Source organism: Manis pentadactyla, chromosome X, assembly GCF_030020395.1.
Source record: "Manis pentadactyla isolate mManPen7 chromosome X, mManPen7.hap1, whole genome shotgun sequence".
In the NCBI taxonomy this organism is placed as follows: domain Eukaryota; kingdom Metazoa; phylum Chordata; class Mammalia; order Pholidota; family Manidae; genus Manis; species Manis pentadactyla.
Window position 1 is genome coordinate 46,478,930 of NC_080038.1, and position 23,952 is coordinate 46,502,881.

The 23,952-nt window shown below is 36.1% G+C and overlaps 1 long non-coding RNA gene across 5 annotated transcripts in view; it reads right to left on the minus strand.

Annotated features, from left to right (window-relative positions):
* Nucleotides 1–23,952, minus strand: part of LOC130682039 (uncharacterized) — a 121,276-nt gene that overhangs the window by 19,656 nt on the left and 77,668 nt on the right. For 4 of the 5 annotated variants that reach the window (XR_008995348.1, XR_008995349.1, XR_008995351.1 and 1 more), the window contains one exon: nt 18,214–18,413. The exons of the other annotated variant lie outside the window; for it this stretch is intronic. This is a non-coding gene — a long non-coding RNA (uncharacterized LOC130682039). The remainder of the gene's footprint in view (nt 1–18,213; nt 18,414–23,952) is intronic. 5 annotated transcript variants of the gene reach the window in all.

Genomic DNA, 23,952 nt, shown 5'->3' on the forward strand with positions numbered 1-23,952 from the left:
AAGTAAGACCACACCACGTACAATAGCATAAAAACAACCAAATACAAAGGAATCAATCTAATGAAAGAAGTGCAAGGTCCTTACATTGTAAATGACAAAATATTATTCAGAGAAATTTAAGAATTTCCAAATAAATGCTATGTTTTCAGACTAGAAGAATCAATATTGTAAAGATGCAAATATTTCCCAAATGCTCTCTATAGATTTTGTACAATTCCAGTAAAAATTACATTTTCTTTTTTGATGGAAATTGGCAAGATGACTAAAAAATGGACTTAGAAATACAAAGCAGAAGAAGAGCCAAGACAACATTAAAGAAGAAAAACAAAGCTGGAAGACTCACACTAACCTACCAGATAACAAAACTTATTAGAAAACTGTAGTAATTAAGGTACTGTGATGATTCTATATTAATGATACCAAAAAAAATAAAATAAAATAAAATAAAATAAAATAAAATAAAATAAAAAACAGATTGTGTACTGGTACAAGAATAAAATCTAGATGACATGAACAGGCTGGGTAGTCAGGAAATATATGTACACATATATAATCATTTATAACAAGGTACAATTACATTGCAGTGGGGAAAAGATCGCCTTTCTAATTCTACTTTGTCCGTTTGATATTGCTCTGGAAAAAAGAAAATTTTACTCCTACATAATGTGCAAAATAATTAATTTCTTAAGTATTTCAGATCTAAATGTGAAAAGTAAAATAATAAAGATTTTAGAGGAAAACATAGAAGAAAATCTCCTTAACTTGGAGCATCAAATTTTTTTTAATTCCATTTATTTATTTTTAAATGTTTGACACAATTTAACTTACAGGAAAGTCACAAGAATAACACAAAGAATTCCTATTATGCATGTCTTCCAGGTCCCCCAAATATTACGATATCACCATCTGTATCTTCTAGCTCTCTAATTTGCTATACATCTATCTGTATAATTCTTTTCTGAAGTCTTTGAGAGTGAGTTGCAGACACAATGTTCATTCACCACAATGAAGTATTATGTATTTGCTTAAAAATAGGAAATTCTCTTTTGTAATCACAGTTGAATTATCAAAATCAGAGAACTAATATTTACATAGTATCACCTAATCTGCAGAGGTGGAATTTTATAAATTCAAATGAATCCATTTTTTACGGCCTCTGGATTTTTAGTCTTCATTGGAAAGCCCTTCACAAACAAATTACGGAGGAATTTACTCACTTTCTTGTGTTATTTGTATGATTTCATTTTTTACATATAGATCCTGGTTCCATTTGGAATTTATTCTTGTGTGTACCTTCAGGTATAGATCTAATTTTCTCTCTCTCTAAATGGCAAAACCAGACATCACAGCAAAATTTATTTAACAGTTATTCTTTTCTCAAGTCATTTGAAATGGCAACTTCATCACATCATGATGAAATTGGAAGTTGCACATGTGTTTTTATTTATTTCTGGAATTCTATTCTATTTGTCTATTTATTCATACTACATACGGTTTTAATAATAGAGTTTTTACAGTGTGCTTTAATGTCTTAAAGTTCTTAAAGGGCTAGTCTCCCCTTGAAGCTTTTTCTTTTTTTTTCTTGGTATTCTTGCATGCTTATTTCCATTGTGAAATTTAGTATCAAAATGTCTGGCTGTGTCAAATGCTAATCGACATTTTTATAGAAACCAAGTTAAATTTATTAATAAATTTAAGGAAAAATTGTATAATTTTATGATGTTCAATAATCGTATCCAAGAACAAGTAAAATATTTCCATTTGTTCAAGATTACTTTGTGTATTTCACAAATATTAAAAGTTTTCTCAATAAATTCAAAATATATTCCTACATCCATTATCATCTTTTCTGTTTTAGATGGATTCTACATCATTATAATCTAATTATTATTTGTTTATACGAAGGCTATTAAGATCTATATTGCACTTTACTATCCTGTTTATCATATTGAATTGTCTTCTTAAGTAACCTTTATCATTGATTATGTTGGGCTTTTCAGGTACATAAACATATCATCTGCAAATAGGTAGTTCTCCTTCTTTCTGAATTGTTATGCCTCCAAGTGATTTGTCTAATTGCATTGGTTAATACCTCTAGGGCAATGATGAATTGATGAATTGTGGTGGAATCAGTGTGCATCCGTGCCTTTGTCATGATCTTTTAATGTCTTAATTTGAAATGCATTTAGTGTTTCACCATTAAGAACGATGATGGATTTAGTATAGAGACTGTGTTTGTGTGTGTGTGCATGTCTTGTGTTAGCAATCCATACTGTTTTTTGTTATTGCCTTATCAAGTTTGCATATCAATGTTTTAGTTGCTTCATTAAAACAAATATGAAGTTTTCCTTCATTTTCAATGTTCTGGGACAGTTTATAGAGTGCTGGGACTATATGGTCTTTGAATATTGAGAGTTTTCCTTTTCAAAACCATCTAGGCCTGGTGCTTTTAGGGGGATAGTTCTAACTTTATATTTTTTTATTTCTATGGAAATTGGTCTGTTTAAGCTTTCTATTTCTAATAAGGTCCACTTTCATAAATAATATTTTCCTAAGAAATTATACATTTCATCTAGGTTTCAACCTATATGCACAGAGTAACAAATATTTTATTATTTTTTTAAAGGTCTCCAGTTGCAATGGCTATTATAATTTGTTCTATCTTAGATTATGTATTTATAATTTCTATGTTTTTATTCAGCTAGCTAGTGTATTGTGTATTTTGTTTTTCTTTTCCAAAAATCTATTTTTCTAGTTTACTGAGAAATAGCTGACATACCTATGTAAGTTTAAAAAGTGCAGTATCATGGTTCTATTTACATATATTGTTAAATGATTACCACAATAGGCTCAACTAATATCCATCTTCTCATATAGATATAGTAAAAAGAAAATAAAAAAGGAAAAAAGAAAGTATTTTCTTCTTGTGATGAGAGCTCTTAGGATTCACTCTCGTAACAACTTTCCTATATATCATACAGAAGTGTCAGCTATAGTCGTCGTGTTGTACATTATATCCCTTGTACTTATTTATCTTATAATTGGAAGTTTGTACCATTATTAGCTAGATCTAGCATTTATCTCTGCTGTAACACATTACTTCATCATTTTATCTTAACTATTCCCTTTGTTGTGCTTTCTTTTCATTTATTTTGCTGCTCTTTTTCAGGTTTGGGGTGGATATTCTATTAATTTGTTTTCATTCTTTGAACTGATGAAAATTTGTAAGACTATGAAATTTTGTCTATGATCTCTGTTTTAAATGTACACCAAAGATTCTCACGTGCAACATTTTTGTTATTATCTGTTTAGAAATCCTATAATTTATGTATTTCCCATTTTACCACAGAATTTTTTAAATAGACTTAAAAATATTTAAAAAATAGACTTAAAAAATTCCAGGCCAAAGGCCCTGTGTGCTTTCTTATATTGTTTATAATTTGCAGTCTTATTACATTTTAATCAGGTAGCATTGTTTGTAATGCTTATACTTTAAGGAATGAGATAAAGTTTTATTTTTAACCTAATGACAAAGATTTTTAAGCAAAGTCCAGAGAGCAGAAGGATTTTTTAAAGTTTACATATGTATATATTCAGGCGATAAAGGATAAAAATGAATGATAGTGTTACCTTCTACCATTAACATGAACTTCTATTCAGAGATTGAAAAAGCAAGCCACAGAATGGCATACGTGTTTGCAATATGTGTCTGCAAAAACGTTATTTTACTTAAGATTTGTAAAGAATACTAAATATCAATAAAAAACAATAAAGGCTGAAAAGAACTTTAAAAATGGAAAAAGTGTAGAATAGGTACTTCACAAAACAAGATTTCAAATGACTAAATATTATATGACAAGGTTCTTGATATCATTAGGCACTAGGAAATTAAACCGACAATGACATGCTTGTGAAACATCCAGGTCCCTGTGTGTGTGTTATGTCTCCTTCAGGGAAAGCCCCGGGAGAGGGCAGAGCAGCAGCATAGGGTGGGAGGAGGGCATTGTGCCTTCTGAACAAATACTAGTTCCTCCTGTCAGATTCTCACCAGTACCTCCACCCCTTCACATGCCTCTCACTCTACTGCAGATGGTGAACACGTGTACCCAAACGTCCTAACCCACACTGAAATGCCACAAGTGTGCATTCAAATGGACATGCCCTCAGGTGTTGCCATGCTGTGACCCACAGGGCATCACTTGGTGTTTGCAGGCATGGTTGGTGGACTCAACTCATGGAAAGACGAATGGTCTGTTGGTAGGAGGACTGTTAAAGCCTCCTGAAGTCCAGTGGTTCCTCCCCACCTGCTTCTCCGTCAGGGGCTCATGCGCTGACATCAGGTACCGTGAAGCCAGTGTTCTTCTCTCTTAAATTGGTCTCACAGGAAGCAGATTGTTCTAGTTAAAGCCCCTGTATCAGAAGTTTGGCCTTGAAATGTAGACTGTCAAATAGCAAACACATCCTCTGGTTCACTCACTGGCTTCTGATGTTTCTGTTAGAACTGACCACTTCAGATCATCTTTAGTACCTAACTTCACATACGTAACTAATCATCATCTTTCCTTGCACACAAAGTTACTTTATGTACCTCGCATTTTACAATTATCTTGAAACAGATCACACATATCACTACTGCTTTTCCATGAAATGTATTTCATCTATCACTAAGTTGTATATTTGAAAATTTATTCTTTCTTAGAAATGTTCTCCAGCAGCATCTCTACCATGACAACTGGGGATAGAATCAAAATGGAATGAGATTAAGTTCCTCCCAGGTGATCAGTTTCCAAATATGCCCTCATATGAGCAGGTGGAGTCTGCTCTATAGTCCCTGTAAATCTGCTTAAGCTGGATGCTCCACAACAGCTTCTCCAACACTGGAAACCCAATGTCCTGTTCTCATATGCTCTCATCATGCCCACATTCTTTTGCCATCTCAAAATAAATTCACTACTGAGATCACACCCATATCACATGGTGCCATCACTCGAATTGAACCACAATGAAAAATGTTCCTACATGAATTATTCCCTAATACATGCTCAGGAAAGGGGAATTAAACTTGTCATGGCAAAGTTAAGATAGATGTGTTAAAGTGGTTTCAGGATGGGAGACAATTTTTTGTTTTAGTTCATCTGAACACTGAATATCTTAGGTAAATGACTCAGAAATAGACAATGTTAACAATACTGGATCACGGTAAATTTTAACAACACGTAACTTGAGAAAAATTGACAAAATTTGCATCTTAGTTTTTAGCACTCATCTTGATGTTTAATGGCCATAGTCAACAATATTTATTTGTGCCAGGGGACTTTTGGTGGCTCCTCAATGTAAGTTCCCAATTTAGTAGATTTATTTTTATCTAAGAAATTAAAAATACCAGCATGAGTACTTTTGGTAAGAGAGAGCATTAAATAGCATCCCAGTGTCCCAGAAAGGGGCATGGATACTTCATAATGAAATATTTGAAGAATTCCCAAGAGTAATTTCTAGCAATGACAAATGCACCATTTTATACTATTCACTATGTGAGAGAGGATGCCTCCATAACTCTTGTCAGTACACTATAGACCTTCCATTAGGAATTTTCTATAAACATACTCTGGTCAAAATTCTTTGAACCATCAACTACATGATAAAGTTAAAAAAAAAAGAGACTTTACATTTTAGAGGAGTTTTGGTTTCATAGCAATAGTGAATGGAAAGTACAGAGATTTCCATATGTACCCCCTGCCCCCAGACTTGCATAGCCTCCTCTATTAACAACATCCCATACCACAGTGATACATTTGTTACACTCAATGTATGTACACTGACAAACTACGATTCACTCTTGGCATTGTACATTCTATATGTTTTAGAAAATGTATAATGACATATATCCATCATTATAGTACCATACAGAGTAGTTTCACTGCCTTAAACATCCTCTGTGCTCTATGTGTTCATCCCTCCCTCATGACTAATCCCTGTCAACCACTGACCTTTTTACTATAAATTCTCCATAGTATTGCCTTTTTCACAACATCATATAATGGGAATCATACAGTATATAGCCTTTTCAGATTGGGTTCTTTCACTTAGAAAGATGCATTTAAGTTTTATCCATGTCTTTCCATGGCTTAATACCTCATTTCTTTTTAGCACTAAAATAATATTCCATTGTTTGGATGTACCAAGTACTTTTTAGTCTATTCACCAAAGGACATTTGATTATTCCCAATTTTGGGTAAATATGAATAAAGCTACTATAAATATCCATGTGCAGGTTTTTGTGTGGACATAAGTTTTCAACTCCTTTGGGTAAATACCAAGCATCATGATTGCTGGGTAATATGGTCAGAGTAGGTTTAGTTTTGTAAGAAATTGTCAAACTATCTTCTAAAGTGGTTGCACCATTGGGCATTCTGCCAGCCATGAATGAAAGTTCTTGTTGCTCCACATCCTCGTCAACATTTGGTGTGACATTTTATGGTCTGCATGTTGGCCATTCTAATAAAGTGTGTAGGGTTATCTAATTGATGGTTTCATTTATATTTCCCTGATGATATATGATGAGTATCTTTTCACATGCTTACTTGCCATCTGTATATCTTCTTGGATGAAATGTCTGTTAAGCTCGTTCTAATTGGATTATTTTCCTATTTATGAGTTTTAAGAGTTCTTCGTATATTTTGGATAACAGTTCTTTATCACATATGTCATTTGCGAATTTTTTCTCCCAGTCTGTGGGTTATCTTTTCATTCTCTTGACAGTGTCTTTTACAAAGCAGAAAATTTTTATTTAATGAAGTGCAGCATCTCACTGTCTTTCATGGATCATGCCTTTGGTATCATATCTAAAGTCATAGCCAAGGCCAAGGCCATCTAGATTTTCTTCTGTGTTATTTTCTGGGAGTTTTATATCTCTGCATTTTAAATATTGGTCTGTCATTAACTTTGAGTTAATTCTTGTTAAGGGCATAAGGTATTATGTTTGATTTGGCGAGGGGGGGGGCATGTGGATGTCCAGTTATTCCAACACCATTTGTTGAAAAACTATATTTGTTCCATTGTATTGAGCAAACTCTTGTCAAAGGTCAGTTGACTGTATTTATGTAGGTCAGTTGCTGGGCTTTCTATTCTGTTCCACTGATCTATTTGTCTATTATTTCACCAATACCACACTGTCTTGACTACTGTACCTTTATAGTAAGTCTTGAAGTCAGGTAGTATCAGTCTTCCAGCTTTGTTCTTCTCCTTCAATATCCTATTGACTGTTCTGCATTTCTTGCCTCTCCGTATAAACTTTAGAATCAGTTGTCAATATCCAGAAAACAACTTGCCAGGATTTTTATTGGGATTGCATTGAATCTACAGATCAATTTGGGAAGAACTGACATCTTGACAATATTGAATATTCCTATCCATGAATATCCACAGAATATTTCTCTACTTACTTAGTTCTTCTTTAGTTTCATTCATCAGAGTTTATGGTTTTTGTCATATAGATCTTGCAAATTTTTTGTTAGATTTATATCTAAGTATTACACTTTGGGGTGTGTTACTGTAAATGGTATTGTGTTTTTAATTTCAAATTCCACTTCTTCATTGCTGGTATATAAAAAAGCAATTGGTTTTTTATACACTAACCTGTAGCCCACAACCTTTTATAATTGCTTATTAGTTCCAGGAGGTTTTTGCTGTTGTTGTTGATTCCTCCTGATTTTTTAGACATATGATCAATCATGTCATCTGCAAACGAAGACAGTTTTATTTCTTCCTTCCTAATCTATACACTTTTAGTTACTTTTCTTGTCTTACTGTATTTATTAGCTAGGACTTCCAATGCCATGTTGCAAAGCAGAGGTGAGAAGGGACATTGCTCATTCAAAAGCAGTAAAGTGAGTTAAGAGGCATTCATTCTGCTTTTATCTTCTGAAAAAGATTATGGAGAATTGGTATAATTTCTTCTTTAAATGCTTGGTAGAATTCACCAGTGAACCCATCTGTGTCTGGTACTTCCTGTCTTGGAAGGTTATTAATATTGATTCACTTTCTTTAACAGATATAGGGCTATTAAGATCACCTATTTCTTGTGTGAGTTTTGCCATATTGTATCTTTCAAGGAATTGATCCATTTTGTCTAGGTTACCAAATTTATAGGCATAGAGTTGTTCATAATATTCCTTTTATTACCCTTTTAATTTCTATGGGATCCGTAGTGATGTTCCTACTTTCATTTCTAATATTAGTGATTTGTGTTCTCACTCTGTTTTCTTAGCTTGGCTGGAGGCTTGTTGATTTAAATGATATTTACAAAGAACCAGCTTTTGGTTTCATTGATTTTCACTACTGATTGCTTGTATTCAATTTCATTGACTTCACTCTAATTTTTATTATTATTTTTCCGCTAACTTTGTATTTAATTTGCTCTTCTTTTCCAGTTTCCTAGAGTAAAAGCAGATATTACTGATTTTAGATTTCTTTTCTTTTCTAATAAATGCAGTCAATGCTATAAATTTCCTCCTAAATACTGCTTTTGCTGCATCCCATGAATTTTGATAAATTGTGTTTTCACTTTCATTTAGCTCAAGGTAATGTTTAGCTTCCCTTGAGATTTTTTATTTGACTTATATTTTACTTAGAAGTATGCTGTTTAATCTCCAAGTATTTTGGGATTTTCCAGATATCTGTTACTGATTTCTGGTTTAATTCCATTGTTGTCTTGTGTGATTTAGATTCTGTTAAATTTGTTAAGATGTGTTTTTTGACCTAGACCCTACTTTATTGTTGTGAATGTTCCATGTGAATTTGAGATGTGTACTCTGCTGTTGTTGGGTAAAACAAGCTATAGATGTTGATTACATCCAGGTGATTGATAGTGTTGAGTTCAAATATGTTCTTACTGATTTTCTGCCTATTGGATCTGTCCATTTCTGATAAAGGGGTACTGAAGTCTCTAACTATAGGTGTCGATTCATCTATTTCTCCTTGTGTTCTATCAGTTTTTGCCTCACATATTTAGACATTCTTATGTTGGGCAAATACACATTAAAGATTTTGATGCCTTCTTGGGGAATTGACTCATTTATCATTATGTAATGGCCCTCTTTATTTCTGGTAATATTTCTTATCTGAAGTCTGCTTTGCCTGAAATCAACACAGCTAGTCTCACATTCTTTTGATTACTGTTAGCATGGCATATTGTTCTCCATCCATTTACTTTTAATCTATATGTGTCTTTATATTTCAAGGTTTCTTGTAGACAACATCAGTTGGGTTTTGTTTTTAGACTCTGACAATCTTTCTCTTTTAGTTGGTTCATTTAGACCATTGATGGTCAAAGTGATTACTGATATAGTTGATTTAATATCTACCATTTTATTACAGTTTTTGACTTGTTGCTCTTGTTCTTTGTTGCTTTTTGTGTCTTCCTATCTTTTCCTGCATTTTCTGGTTTTAATTGAGCATTTTATGTAACTCCATTTTGTCTCCTTTCTTAGCATATCAGATATACTTCTTTTCACTATTTTTTGCTTTTCTTAAAAATTGGAATAAAGTTGATATGCAATATTACATTGGGTTGGGATGTCCAATATAGTGACTCAATAATTATGTACATTACCAGATGATTGCCACTAAGTGTGGTTGCCCCCTTTTACCATATCAAGATATTACAATATTACTTCCTATAATCTCCATGTTGTAATTCCATTCCTATGACTCACTTATTTTACAATGTGCAGTTTGTACCCTTTTTATCCCCTTCACCTATTTCACCCATCCCCCCACCTCCCTCCCTATGGTAACCAACAGTCTGTTGTCAGTATTTATGGGCCTATTCTTTTTTGTTTATTTTTTTTGTCTTTTAGACTCCACATGTAAGTGAAATCATATGGTATTTGTGTTACCCTACCTGAATTATTTCATATAGCCTGATACACTCTACATCCATCCATGTTGTCACAAACGGCAAGATTTCCTTATTTTTATGCTCCATTGTAATGTTCCACTATATACATGTACCACATCACCCTTATCCATTCACCTATTGACAGATATATGAGTTCTTCCATATCTTTGATATTGTAAATAACACTCCAATGAACATAGGAATGTATATATCTTTTCAAATTAATGATTTTGTTTTCCTCAAGTAAATTACCAGAAGTAGAATTGCTGGGTTGTATGGTATTTCTATTTTTAGTTTTTTGAGGGACCTCTGTATTGTTTTCCATGGTGGCTAGACAAATTTGCATCTCAACCAACAGTGTAGGAGGGTTCTTTTTCTCCACATCATCACTCACACTCTTTTTTTCTTGCCTTTTGGAGAGAACCTATTCTGACAGGTGTGAGGTGATACCTCATTGTCATACTGATTTGCATTTCATTGAAGATTAGTGATGTAGAGCATCTTTTCATGTGTCCATTGACCATTTGCATGTCCTCTTTGGAAAATTGTCTATTCAGGTCCTCTGCCCATGTGTTAATCAGATTATGTGGGGGTTTTTAGTGCTGACTTATATGAGTTATTTATATATTTTGGATATTAACCCCTCACTGGATATATCATTTGCAAATATATTCTCCCACACGTATGTTGCCTTTTGGTTTTGTCGACTGTTTCTTTTGCTGTGCAGAAGCTTTTTTGTTTAATGTAGTCCCACTTGTTCATTTTTCCTTCTGTGTTCCTTATCCAAGGAGACATACCAAGAAAGAAATTTCTCATTTTGATGTTCATAAGATTCTTGCCTGTTTTCTTCTAAGAGTTTTATGGTTTCCTGTCTTACATTTAGGTCTTTATTCCATTTAGATTTTACTTTTATGTATGGTGTTAGTCAGCAATCCAGCTTCACTCTCTTACATGTAGTTGTCCAGTTTTCCAGCACCATTTGTTAAAGAGACGATCTTTTCCATATTATATATTTATGATGCCTTTATCATATATTAATTGGCCATATATGTGGTGTATTTCTGAGCTCTCTATTCTGTTCTAATTATCTATGGGTCTGTTCTCATGCGAGTACTGTACTGTTCTAATCAATGTACCTTTGTCATGTACCTTGAAATCAGGTAGCCTGATACCCTAAGTATTCTTTCTCAAGATTGCTTTGGCTAGCTACTCACGGTTTTTTGCGGTTGAATATGAATTTTCAGATTATTTCCATTAGTTCATTGAAAAAAATGCCATTGGTGTTTTGATAGGGATTGCATTGAATCTGTAAATTGCTTTGGGCAGGATGGCCATTTTCACAATTGTAATTCTTTCTATCCACTAGCAACGGGACAGATTTCCATTGATTTGTGTTTTCTTTAATTTCTCTCATGAGTGTCTCATAGTTTTCAGAGTACCGGTTTTTAATCTCATGGGTTGGATTAAATCCTAGGTACTTTATTCTTTATGATGAAATTGTAAATGGAATTGTTTTACTAATTTCTCTTTCTGCTGGTTCATTGTATTTATGTAGGTATGCAACAGATTTCTGCATATTAGTTTCATATCCTGCAATTTTTCTGAATCCATTTATTCTAATAGCTTTTTGTTGGAGTCTTTAAGGTTTTCTGTATACAGTATCATGTCTTCTGCAAATAGTGACAGTTTTACACCTTCCTTACCAGTTTGGATGTCTTTTATCTCTTTATCTTGTCTGACTTCCATGGCTAGAACCTGCAGTACTATGTTGAATAAAAGTGGTGAGAGTGGGCATCCCTCGTCTTGCTCCTGATCTTAGAGGAAAAGCTTTCAGCTTTCCAGCGTTGAGTATAATGTTAGCTGTGGGTTTGTCATACATGGCCTTTATTATGTTGAGGTATGTACACACCCGCTATATGTGTTGAGAGTGCTTTTTATCATGAATGGATGTTGAATTTTGTCAAATGCTTTTTCAGCATCTATTGGGATGATCACATGATTTTTATCCCTTTTTCTGTAAGTGTGGTTGTATCACATTGATTGATTTATGAATATTATACCGTACCATCCTTGCATCCCTGGAATAAAGCCCACTTGGTCATGATGGATGATCCTTTTGATGTATTTTCAAATTCAGTTTGTTAATATTTTTTGAGGATATTTTCATCTGTTGATCAGGGATATTGGTCTATAATTTTCTATTTTTGTACTGTCTTTGGTTTGGTATTAGAGTGATGCTGGCTTCATAAAATGAGTTGGAAAGCAGCCTCTCCTTTTCTACTTCTTGGAGTAATTTAAGGATGGGTATTATTTCTTCTTTAAATGTAGAAATCTGTGAAGCCATCTGGTCCAGGACTTTTGTTTGTTGGGAGTTTTTGGATTGCCAATTCAATTTTTTTTTACTGGTAATTCGTCTGTTAGAGTTTATGTTTCTTCTTGGGTCAGTCTTGGAAGGTGGTACTTTTCTAGGAATTTGTCCATTTCTTCTAGGTTGTCCAATTTATTGGCATATAATTTTTCATAGAATTGTCTAATAATTCTTTGTATTTCTGTGGTGTCAGTTGTGACTATTCCTTTTTAATTTCTGATTTTGTTTCCTTTATCTTTTTTTCTTGATAAAGCTAGAGGTTTGTCTATTTTGTTTATCTTCTCAAAGAACCAGCTCTTGGTTTCATCAGTTTTTCCTATTATTTTATTATCTATGTTATTCACTTCTGCTCTGATCTTTTTATGGCCCTCCTTCTACTAACTTTGGATTTCATTTGTTCTTTTTCTGGTTTCTTTGTGAGTTTAGACTGTTTATTTAGGATTGTTCTTATTTCTTGAGGTAGCCCTGTATTGCTAAGTACTTCCCTCTTAGAACAGCTTTTGGGACATCCCACAAATTTTAGACTCTTGTATTTTTATTTTTATTTTTCTCCGTGTATTGCTTGATTTCTATTTTGATTTGTTTGTTGATCCACTGATTATTTAGAAGTATGTTATTTAGCATCCACGTGTCTGTGGGCTTTTTGGGTTTTTTTGTGTAATTTTTTTCTAGTTTCATACATACCGTTGTGGTCTGAGAAGTTGCTTAATACAATTTCAACCTTTTTGTATTTATTGAGGTTCTTTTTGTGGCCTAGTATGTGATCTATTCTGGAAAATGCTCCTTGTACACCTGAGAAAAATGTGTATCCTGCTTTACAGGAAATATAATTGCAAATACTTATAGCAACAAAATAATCCTAATTCCCCCTTCCTGCCTCTTGCATTTTGCTGTCATTTATTCCACATGTATTACAAGCTTATATAACCAAATATATTGCTGCTATTGTTATTTTGAACAAATTCAAATATTATAATATCAATTAAGAATAAGAAAATTTTTTTATTTTACCTTTACTTATTCCTTCTCTGATGCTCTTCCTTTCTATATGTAGGCCCATGTTTCTGGCCTATATAATCTCCCTTCTATCTAAAGCACTTTTAACATTTCTTGAAAGATAAGTGTACTAGCAATGAATTCCCTCAAATATTTTGACTGAGAAAGTATTTATTTCTCTTTTAGTTTTGAAGGAGAATTTAGCATGGCACAGAATCTAGGATAGTTTTTCTCACAACACTTTAAATACTTCACTCCATTATCTTCCTGTTTGCATTGATTGTAAGAAGTTACAATGCATTTCTTATCTTTACGTGTAAGGTGGTTTTTCCCCCTCTGGCTTCTTTCATGATTTTTTATTTATCTTTGATTTTCTACAATTTGGCATGCTTATGGGTAGGTTGCTTGGGGCATTTATCCTGTTTGGTGTTCTCGGAGTCTCCAAGATCTGTGATTTGGTGCCTAACACTAATTGGGAGAAATGCTCAGTCTTATTGTTTCAAATAATTATTTTCCCTTTTCTATGTCTTCTCCTTCTGGTATTCCTATTAAATGTATGTGGCAACTTTTGTAGTTGTCCTAGAGCTCTTATACACTCTGTACTATTTTTTTTTCTTTCAATCTTTTTTCCTCTTTAGCTTTTCAGTTTTCGAGGTTTCTATTGAGGTATGCTCAGGCTCAGAGATTCTTTCCTCAGCCATGTCCACACTGTTAATGAGTCATTAAAGGCATTCTTATTTCTGTTTCAGTCTGTTTGATCTCTAGTGTGACTTTTCTGGTTCTTTCTTAGAAGTTCCATCTCTCTGCTTACATTGCTCATCTATTCTTGCCTCATGTCTACTTTATTCATTAGCGTCCTTAGCATATTAATCATGTTTCTTTAAACACTGTCTGATAATTCCAACAACCCCACCATATCTGGGTCTGCTTTTGATGCTTGCTCTATCTTTTCAAAGCATGACTTTTACATGCCTGGCAATTTTTTCTTAATAGCCAACCACAATGTACCAGGTTAAAAACTACTGTAAAAGCCTTTGGCAATGTGGTGGTAAGGTGTGGGGAAGGGAGGAAGTCTATAATCTTATGATTAGGTCTTAGCCTATTAGTAAGCTGGTGCCTCTGCACTGTAAACTTCACCAAATGCTTCTCAGTTTTTACCTCCCTTACGTAGAATAGGATGACTAGGGGGGTCTGAAGTTATATATTCCCCTTCCCCTACATTGAGCACTAGAGCTGACCAGAGTTGGCTTATTTCCCATCCCTGAGGCTCTGATAAAGTCTCAGAAGGTTAGGATCTAGTAAAACAATTTCTCCTGAGGGCAGACCTTGTTAAAAAGAACCAAAATGCTCTGTTGTATTTCAAAAAGCCCTCACACCAGCCATGAGGAAATATGAGAGGATTTTTCTTTGATATTCTCTGTAAGAATATAAGGAGGTAACACTCACAAAAGTGGAAGGCCCACCAATAACTGGGTCATCCAGGAGTTTTTATTTCTCAGACTTCTCTACACTGAGCCATCAGCAATTCGTCAGTTGGAGTTCAGGTTTCTCTGCCCCAGCGTTAGTGCCAATTACTAATGGGTTTCTGTTCTGGGAATTTGTGATTCTCTGTACTCTCCTATCTGTCTTTTCAATTTTGGGGGCAGCAGTTTGGCCTGTGACCTTACATCTCCAGCAAATCTAAGAACAGTTGTTGATTTTTCATTTTACTTAGTTTTTTTACTTGTTGGGACCGAGTGGTGAGTACCAATGTTCTTACATGATGGACTAGAAACCTTCTGGTTTCTCATGTTGGCCTCATGTAGCTTTTAAAGACTTCCTATATTTGTACCAAACTACCTTTTCAGGCCCATCTTTCACCCTGTCCTTCCCCAGGTCTCCTTCCCTGGCACTCACAGCAACATAGAACTCAGTCCTTTTCTAAGTCACTGATGCAGTCTCCCCTAAAGGTCCTGGGCTGTGTCTTATTTTTAGTGACTCTGCTCTATCTTCCTTGCAGCCATTACAGTTTGATAATTGCCGGTCCTAACTTGTCAGTGCTCCTTGGTTGTTTGCCCTGAAACCTGTTGGGAAAAATGATGCTGTCCTTAGGTCAGGAAGGAAAGACAGCCCTTTAATTCAGTGCTGCTGCTCTTGGCAGGGTTGGGGACTAAGCAACAGACTTTACTTTCCTGTTGGGCTCTCTTTACAAAAACATTATATTTCTAGCCTCTAAATATTCCACCCTGCAAAAATCGTATGCACTCCAGTAATGGAGGAGTTTATCAGAAATTTCCCAAGTTGAAAGTCTCCTGCTCTAATGAGAATCTCCCCTGGTCCCGTGGTTTGATGCTGCATTGCTAATCTTTTGCGTTTACGTTGGGGTGCCTCAAGCCTCTGTTGAAGGTGTGCATAAAGACTACACCAAGATGTCAGGCATTGATGGCAGTTCCCTACAGAATAATGTGTGCAATGGGTAGAGGGTAAGTACACTTCCCCCTCCCTTTCCTTCTCTATGCCCACTGCCTCCTGGATAATCTAAGGTATGTTCTTATCTCCTAATGTGATGACAGCAGAGAAACCAGTGCTGGCTCAAAGTTGCTAAAGACCTTTGTTTTGGGTAGCCTATTCTTTTGCATCTGGAAATATAGCACTTTGGTTTCTAATCCCAGTGCAGGGGCAGTAAACATTAAACAGGAGCAAGGAGGTTTTAACTTTAGCAAGTGAGAGCTAGACCAGAAATTTTTCACAGTACTCTCAAAGCAATGCTGCTGCCTTGATTTTTCTTCCTTCCTCCCTTCCTTCTTTTCTTTCTTTCTTCATCTCTTTCTTTCCTCTTTTACTGTCTTCAGAGCACAGATGTTTGGCATATTTAATTTAGTTTCTGAAGTAACATGAGCACAAATCCCAAAATAAACCAAGGGAGGCTATAACAATTCTGTAATGTTCATGTGGGCTGAATATGGACAACCTGAATCAGGTTGGTAATCAGGTCATGGCTGAAACTTCTACATAGCCTCTAGCCCATCCCACTCTGGAGGAGCAGCCCATCTTTGTCGTTGCCAAGATCAGTGGCCTTTGGTACAACCAGATTCTTATCAATATCCAATAGGCCCTTTGAAATGTTTGATTTTTCCGTAGTCAGCACTTACTAGGCCATCCCTGGTCAGGCAGAGGGGTGAGTGTTTCATGCCAGTTTATGGACTATGCAAGGTCCACAGGGAACTTTACAACTTAATCAGGGCAGCATTGTGCAAAATTAACTGACTTTTCATTCCATATTTTGTTATATACCTCTGCATTTGCACTATAAAATCCATCTCTCAGTCAGCCATTCACTGCCTCGAGGAAAGCAGAAAAGTTAGGTATTCCCACCCTCCCTCACATTACAAGGTTGACTATGTGCCAATGAAGCCTCAGGATGGCCCCTCCCTTAACACAGTCCCACTCTATGGGCTTGAATATTGCTTCCTCTATACCAGAGATTAAATAGCCCCTTTTTCTGGGAGAGAATGACACAGAGATTTTAGATCTCATATTGTTTCTAAATCAATCTATGTTCTGAAAAAAGCAACAAAAAACATCTCAAGTCAAGTTCGACTTTCAATTCCTGCTTCTCAATAGAATGGTGACTGAGATTTGGGGAACTATTGGTACTAGCTGATTTATGACATAGTAACTAGTCCCTGACTTGTACTTACCTTATAAATAACTATAAAATTGTATGAAATTCATTAGGAGATTGTTTGAGGGCATTGAAAAACAGGGAATGCAGGATTGTGATCCTTGAGAGAAGGAAATGCATGAGATGAAACCTATGCGTGCCACAGCATGCTGTCTAGGGCACATTCCAAATGGTGGCACAAGGGAGGAGAATCTAAACAAAGCAGACACCCTGACAAGTTGAAGAGACTGGGGTTTGCAGCTGCTGGAGCACTTGAAATTTGCATGTCTTATTTGGAGAGGAGGGAGCTGTTCTTGTCCTTGGCTGGAGGCAGAACGCCAAGAAGCTTATGACACAGCAGGTGCTGTGGGGCTGAGTGCAGAGACCCTGGTTAACATTGTGGGCATTCGGTTCATATAACAGGGCAGGCATTAGGACTAAAATAATCTACCCTAGAATAAGTTCAAAACAGGTATATATCCACTCTCACAGAGAACAAAAGCAAGCCTTACAGGCACAAGGGGACCCAACAGTAACCTAAGTAGCTGCTAGAACAAAGTGTAACAACCTTTATGGAATATGACACAGTCTCCAAATTTCAAACAGGGTGTCATTTGCCATTTTCTGCACACACACAGAAGTTCCTAGACATATACCAACAAGCAGGAAAGAGTAAAGCACAATCAACAACAACAACAAAAACGGATAGAAACTGACCTCAAATGTGTAAACTGTTGGAACTAGCAGAAACATTTCAGAAAAACATGCCCAAATCTTTCCTCTTCTCCTGCCCTCACCACCACAATTATCCCCACTGAACCTCATGAATTTGGGATTTGTTTTAAAATGTGCTCAAGGTCATACAGTCAGTGGCAGAGCCAGGACTCAAGTCCACACAAGTCTTCCCACTAAATTGATATCAGTGATCATTTCTGATGTGCACACATCTTCTGAGGGGCTTAAAAAACAGATACCTCATTTTGCCTGGTATCAAATGAGATGATAATAGACTGAAATGTATTTTACATCGAATGTGTTAGAAGCTCATTTTTAATGTACTCCCTCGAAAAGAGAGAGAGAGAGAATGGACATGTGCTCTATGGGCCCCTCCCCACTCACAGTGTTGTTTGTCCCTCCGCCTCTACTTCTTGTCCCATTGGGCCTGGAATGGAGATGTCAAACTCAGATTCTTGCCTGGTGAGGGGGTGCTGAGGCTTTCTGCTATGAACAATACTGGCCACAAATGGCTGTCATGACCTGGCACAGGTTGTTGCTGTGATCCATGCATCACCCCACGTGTGGACTTACATGCTCTGTTTTACAGGTCTCCATTATGTGGAAGCAGCACCCAAATATAGAGGGGACAACGTGGGTCCACACAAGCTGGCCAGCTGTAGTGTGAGAAACAAACGAACAGGATCCACACCAAGCTCATTCATCTTGCACACATAGCTTTCATGCCCAGCAAAATCTGCTCTCCCTGACACCTGGCAGTGACTCGGCAGTACCTATAATGACATACTAATGAAGCTTAAGAAAACAAGAATCTTTACAAAATATCTAGTGCAACATCTCCTGAAAATTAATGTTGATTCAGGGGAACTCTATGAAGAATGCAATATGCAACCATGATCCTGCAAAGGAAATTTGTAAGGCTAATGCCCTCTCCAACTGTCCTTACAAGAAATGGAAGGGAAAGATGGCAGGGGAACCATGCGAATCACTGGACCAGCCTGACCACCCTGTAACACTCCTGCTCCCTCACCTGAATAACAAGCCCTCCTGTAAGGGTCTTCCTGGGACCTGGGTTACTATGATGAAGGAAGAACCACTGGTCTGAGAAGTGAGGGTCACTGACACCATAAGCAATGACAGTGGTAACAGCTAACCTTTATTCATCACTTACTATGTGTCAGGTATTTTGGTATTTACATGGACTCTCTCCTTTAATTCTCCCACCCACCATGTGAGTTAGGTTATTAGAAGACTTTCACAATTTGCTTTGAAAAAGCAAATCTCTTATGGTCCCATGGCCAGAAAGTAGGGCACCTAGAATTTAGGTACAGGTCTGCCTCACTCCTAATGCTATGCCAGCATTTCCTAAACTTCAGGTATTGTCTGTTTACCACCTTTACTCTTTTTGCCACATTTTATTATAGTAAATACTATCATAATGCCAAATAACACAAATCTACATAAATATTTGACTTCCATGTACTATGTCTCAGCTAAGAATTTCAATTCATTAATCTCATTGTTGTACATATAAGCCTCAATATTTTCCTTTGAATTAAATAATTGTACATCAATATATTTTTTAATGAAACTTTATATCATTACTGTAAGTGAAAATCCCTCATCACTCATCATAAATGGTAAGATACCATAGAAAGAAATGTAAATGATACAAAATGTATCATTTTAAAAATTATTAAGTATATATTAACATTTTTAAATAGTTCATTCAAATGTACCACTGTTCTCATTTCATATCCCATCTGGGTTGGGTATAATTTTGGTAAATTTTATTAATTTGAGGCAGTCCTCTGTAGCCCAATTCCTTCTGGAATTACAGACTGAGTTTGATTTCTAGACCTACAGAGCTGGGAATAATGGTGTCTATACCAAGGGATTGACTTTCTGGGGAGCAGACTGGGTGACAAGATGGCCTCCCTCATACATCCTTTGACTCATACCTTTTTATTTATAATTTTTTATTGAAGCATAGTTGATATACAATATTATATTGGTTTCATGCATGTAACATAGTGATTCAACAGTTATCTACACTATTAAATGCTCACCCCAACTAATGTAGTTACTATCTGTCAACACAGAAAGATATTACAGAACTATTGATGATACTCTCTGTGTACTACTTTCATCCCTGTGACTAATTTATATTACGATTGAGATTTTGTGCCCCTCTATCTCCTTTGCTTACTTCAACCATTCACCCCAACCCCTCTCCCATGGTAACCACCAGTCACTTCTCGGAGTCATGCCTTTTTAAATTGTGAGAAGCAGTTATGAAAGTTTTCCTTCCCAGTCCAGGGTCACTAGTAACCTGGACAAGGGTCATGTTGTTTTCCTCTATAGCCCAAAGAGCCTTGCATGCTACTTGGAGAACACAAAGTTCTCAATAAGTATTTGTCAAATAAATTTTCCTGAGTCTTTGCAAATTCTATTCCTTCTTCTTGGAATGTCATTCCTACAACTTTGATAGCTGATAAACTCCAACTCATCCTTACAAAGTAGGTGCTTACAAAGCAAATTCTCCTGACTCCCTCAGGAAGTTATTTGTTTCCTTCTCCATGTTCTCATCAGATATTGTCCATGCCTTTATCATACGTATTGTGCTATTGCTCTGAGACCTTTTTACCCCACCAGACTGAATTTTTCAGAGCAATGACTATTTCTAGTTCATCTTTGTGAAAGTTCTTTAATATCTATCGATAGTATTCTTTATTTTTTTTTGAATAATGTTATGCATTGGGTCTTGTATTGCAAAACGAGATTGGGCATTCCTGTGGTATAAGAGAGCCTGGGCATCCATTTTATATGCCATATGATTCTTCAGCCATCAGCCGTGCTCCTAGAAGCCCAGTAAGCTCTTCTACCATCACTCAGTTCTGGAGATTGCCAAAATGCTTAAGCCTCAGTTAAGCCTCTTCCTTCCCAAGTTTCAATCTCTGGACTCAGGGACTTGATCAGCTACATTCAAGGCTAATTATACTTTTTTCTCAGAGAGAGAAAGAACAGCACCTTCAGCAACAGCACTATCTCAAAAACCAAACTATGAAAAATATTTGGGGGGCTCTTATCAGAGCCACATTTTTTTTTCCTACAACTTGGCCTTTTCATTCAACACAATGTCTCGGAGATCCTTTCATAATAATACTGATAATAATGAACATTAATTGAAACTTAATTACCCATGTGCCAGGCACAGTAACAGGCACCTTATGTATTATTTAATTCTCACAACACTCCCATGGTATAGAGTCTCATGTAATCACCATTTTTTTCCAACTCTTTCTTATTTATTATTCAAGCTAGCAAAATTGAAATACACAGTGAGAGAAAATGAAAAATTAAAACAAAAATAATTATCTCAAGCTGAAATACAGAAGGTCAAATTATCTTTGGCTATTCAGAGTACAATCTCTACTATGAATTGTTCAAGGTTTTTTTCATGGCATCATTAATATACAACCACATGAGCAACATTGTGATTACTACTTTCCCCCCATTATCAAGTCCCCGCCACATACCCCATTACAGTCAATGTCCATCAGTATAGTAAGATGCTATAGAGTCACTACTTGTCTTCTCTGTGCTATACCGCCTTCCCCGAGCCCACCCCTACATTATGTGTGCTAATCATAATGCCGCTTAATTCCCTTATGCCTCCCTTCCCACCCACCCGCCCCAGTCCCTTTCCCTTTGGTAACTGGTAGTCCATTCTTGGGTTCTGTGAGTCTCCTGCTGTTTTGTTCCTTCCGTTTTTGCTTTGTTGTTATACTCCACAGATGAGTGAGATCATTTGGTACTTGTCTTTCTCCACCTGGCTTACTTCACTGAGCGTAACACCCTCTAGCTCCAGCCATGTTGTTCCAAATGGTAGTATTTCTTTTCTTCTTCCGGCTGAATAATATTCCATTGTGTATATGTACCACATCTTCTTTATCCATTCATCTACTGATGGACACTTAGGTTGCTTCCATTTCTTGGGTGTTGTAAATAATGCTGCGATAAACATACGGGCGCATATGTCTTTTTCAAACTGGGCTTCTGCATTCTTACAGTTAATTCCTAGGAGTGGAATTCCTGAGTCAAACGGTATTTCCATTTTTAGTTTTTTGAGGAACCTCATTACTACTTTCCACAATGACCGAACTAATTTATTACATTCCCACCAGCAGTGTAGGAGGATTCCCCTTCTCCACATCCTCACCAGCATTTGTTGTTCTTAGTCTTTTCGATGCTGGCCATCTTAACTGATGTGAGGTGATATTTCATTGTGGTTTTAATTTGCATTTCCCTGATAATTAGCGATGTGGAGCATCTTTTCATATGCCTGTTGGCCATCTGAATTTCTTCTTTGAAGAAGTGTCAGTTCATATCCTCTGCCCATTTTTAGTAGGGGTTTTGCTTTCTGGTTGTTGAGGCATGTGAGTTCTTTATATTTCTTGGATGTTAACCCCTTGTCGGATATGTCATTTACAAATATATTCTCCCACACTGTAGGATGCCTTCTTGTTCTGCTGATAGTGTCCTTTGCCGTACAGAAGATTTTAAGTTTGATGTAGTCCCATGTGTTCATTTTTGCTTTTGTTTCCCTTGCCCGACAAGATGCACTCAGGAAAGAGTTGCTCATGTTTATATTCATATTTTTGCGTGTGTTGTACTCTAAGAATTTTATGGTTTCATGACTTACATTCAGGTCTTTGATCTATACTTTTGTGTATAGGGTTAGACAATAATCCAGTTTCTTTCTCTTGCATGTAGCTGTCCAGTTTTCCCAACACAAGTTGTTGAAGAGGCTGTCATTTCCCCATTGTTTGTCCATGACTCCTTTATTGTACATTAATTAACCATATATGCTTGGGTTTATATCTGAGCTCCCTATTCTGTTCCTCTGGTCTATGGGTATGTTCTTTTGCCAGTACCAAATTGTCATGATTACTGTGGCTTTGTAGTAGAGCTTGAAGTCAGGGAGCATAATCACCCCAGCTTTACTCTTCCTTCTCAGGATTGCTTTGGCTACTCGGGGTCTTTTGTGGTTCCATGTGAATTTTAGAACTGTTTGCTCTAGTTCGTTGAAGAACGCTGTTGGTATTTTGATAGAGGTTGCATTGAATTTGTACATTGCTCTAGTCAGGATGGCCATTCTGACGATATTAATTCTTCCTATCCATGAGCGTGGGATGTATTTCCATTTATTTGTATCTTCTTTAATTTCTCTCATGAGTGTCTTCTGGTTTTCAGAATATAGTTCTTTCACTTCCTTCATTAGGTTTAGTTCTAGGTATTTTATTCTTTTCAATGCAATTGTGAATGGAATTGTTTTCCTGATTTCTCTTTCTGCTAGTTCATTGTTAGTGTATAGGAATGCAACAGATTTCAGTGTATTAATTTTGGATCCTGCAACTTTGCTGAATTCAGATTTTAGTTCTAGTAGTTTGGGAGTGGATTCTTTTCGGTCTTTATGTACAATATCATGTCATCTGCAAACAGTGATAGTTTGACTTCTTCCTTACCAATCTGGATGCCTTTTATTTCTTTGTGTTTTCTGATTGCCATGACTAGGACTTCCAGTGCTATGTTGAATAAAACCGGGGAGAGTGGGCTTCCCTGTCTTGTTCCCGATCTTAGGTGAAAAGCTTTCAGCTTCTCACTGTTAAGTATGATATTGGCTGTGGGTTTGTCATATATGGCCTTTAATATGTTGAGGTACTTGCCCTCTCTACCCATTTTGTTAAGAGTTTTTATCATGAATAGATGCTGAATTTTGTCGAATGCTTTTTCAGCGTCTATGGAGATGATCATGTGGTTTTTGTCCTTCTTTTTGTTGATGTGGTGGATGATGCTGATGGATTTTCGAATGTTGTAACATCCTTGCATCCCTGGGATGAATCCCACTTGATCATGGTGTATGATCCCCTTGATGTATTTTTGAATTCGTTTTGCTAATATTTTGTTGAGCACTTTTGCATCTATGTTCATCAGGGATATTGGTCTGTCATTTTCATATTTTGTCCTGTCTTCCCTGGTTTTTGTATTAGAGTGATGCTGGCTTCATAGAATGAGTTTGGAAGTATTCCCTCCTCTTCTATTTTTTGGAAAACTGTAAGGAGAATGGGTATTATGTCTTCTCTAAATGTCTGATAAAATTCAGTGGTGAATCCATCTGGTCGGGGATTTTGTTCTTGCATAGTTTTTTGATTACCAATTAAATTTCATTATTGGTAATTGGTCTGTTTAGATTTTCTTTTTCTTCCTGGGTCAGTCTTGGAAGGTTGTATTTTTCTAGAAAGTTGTCCA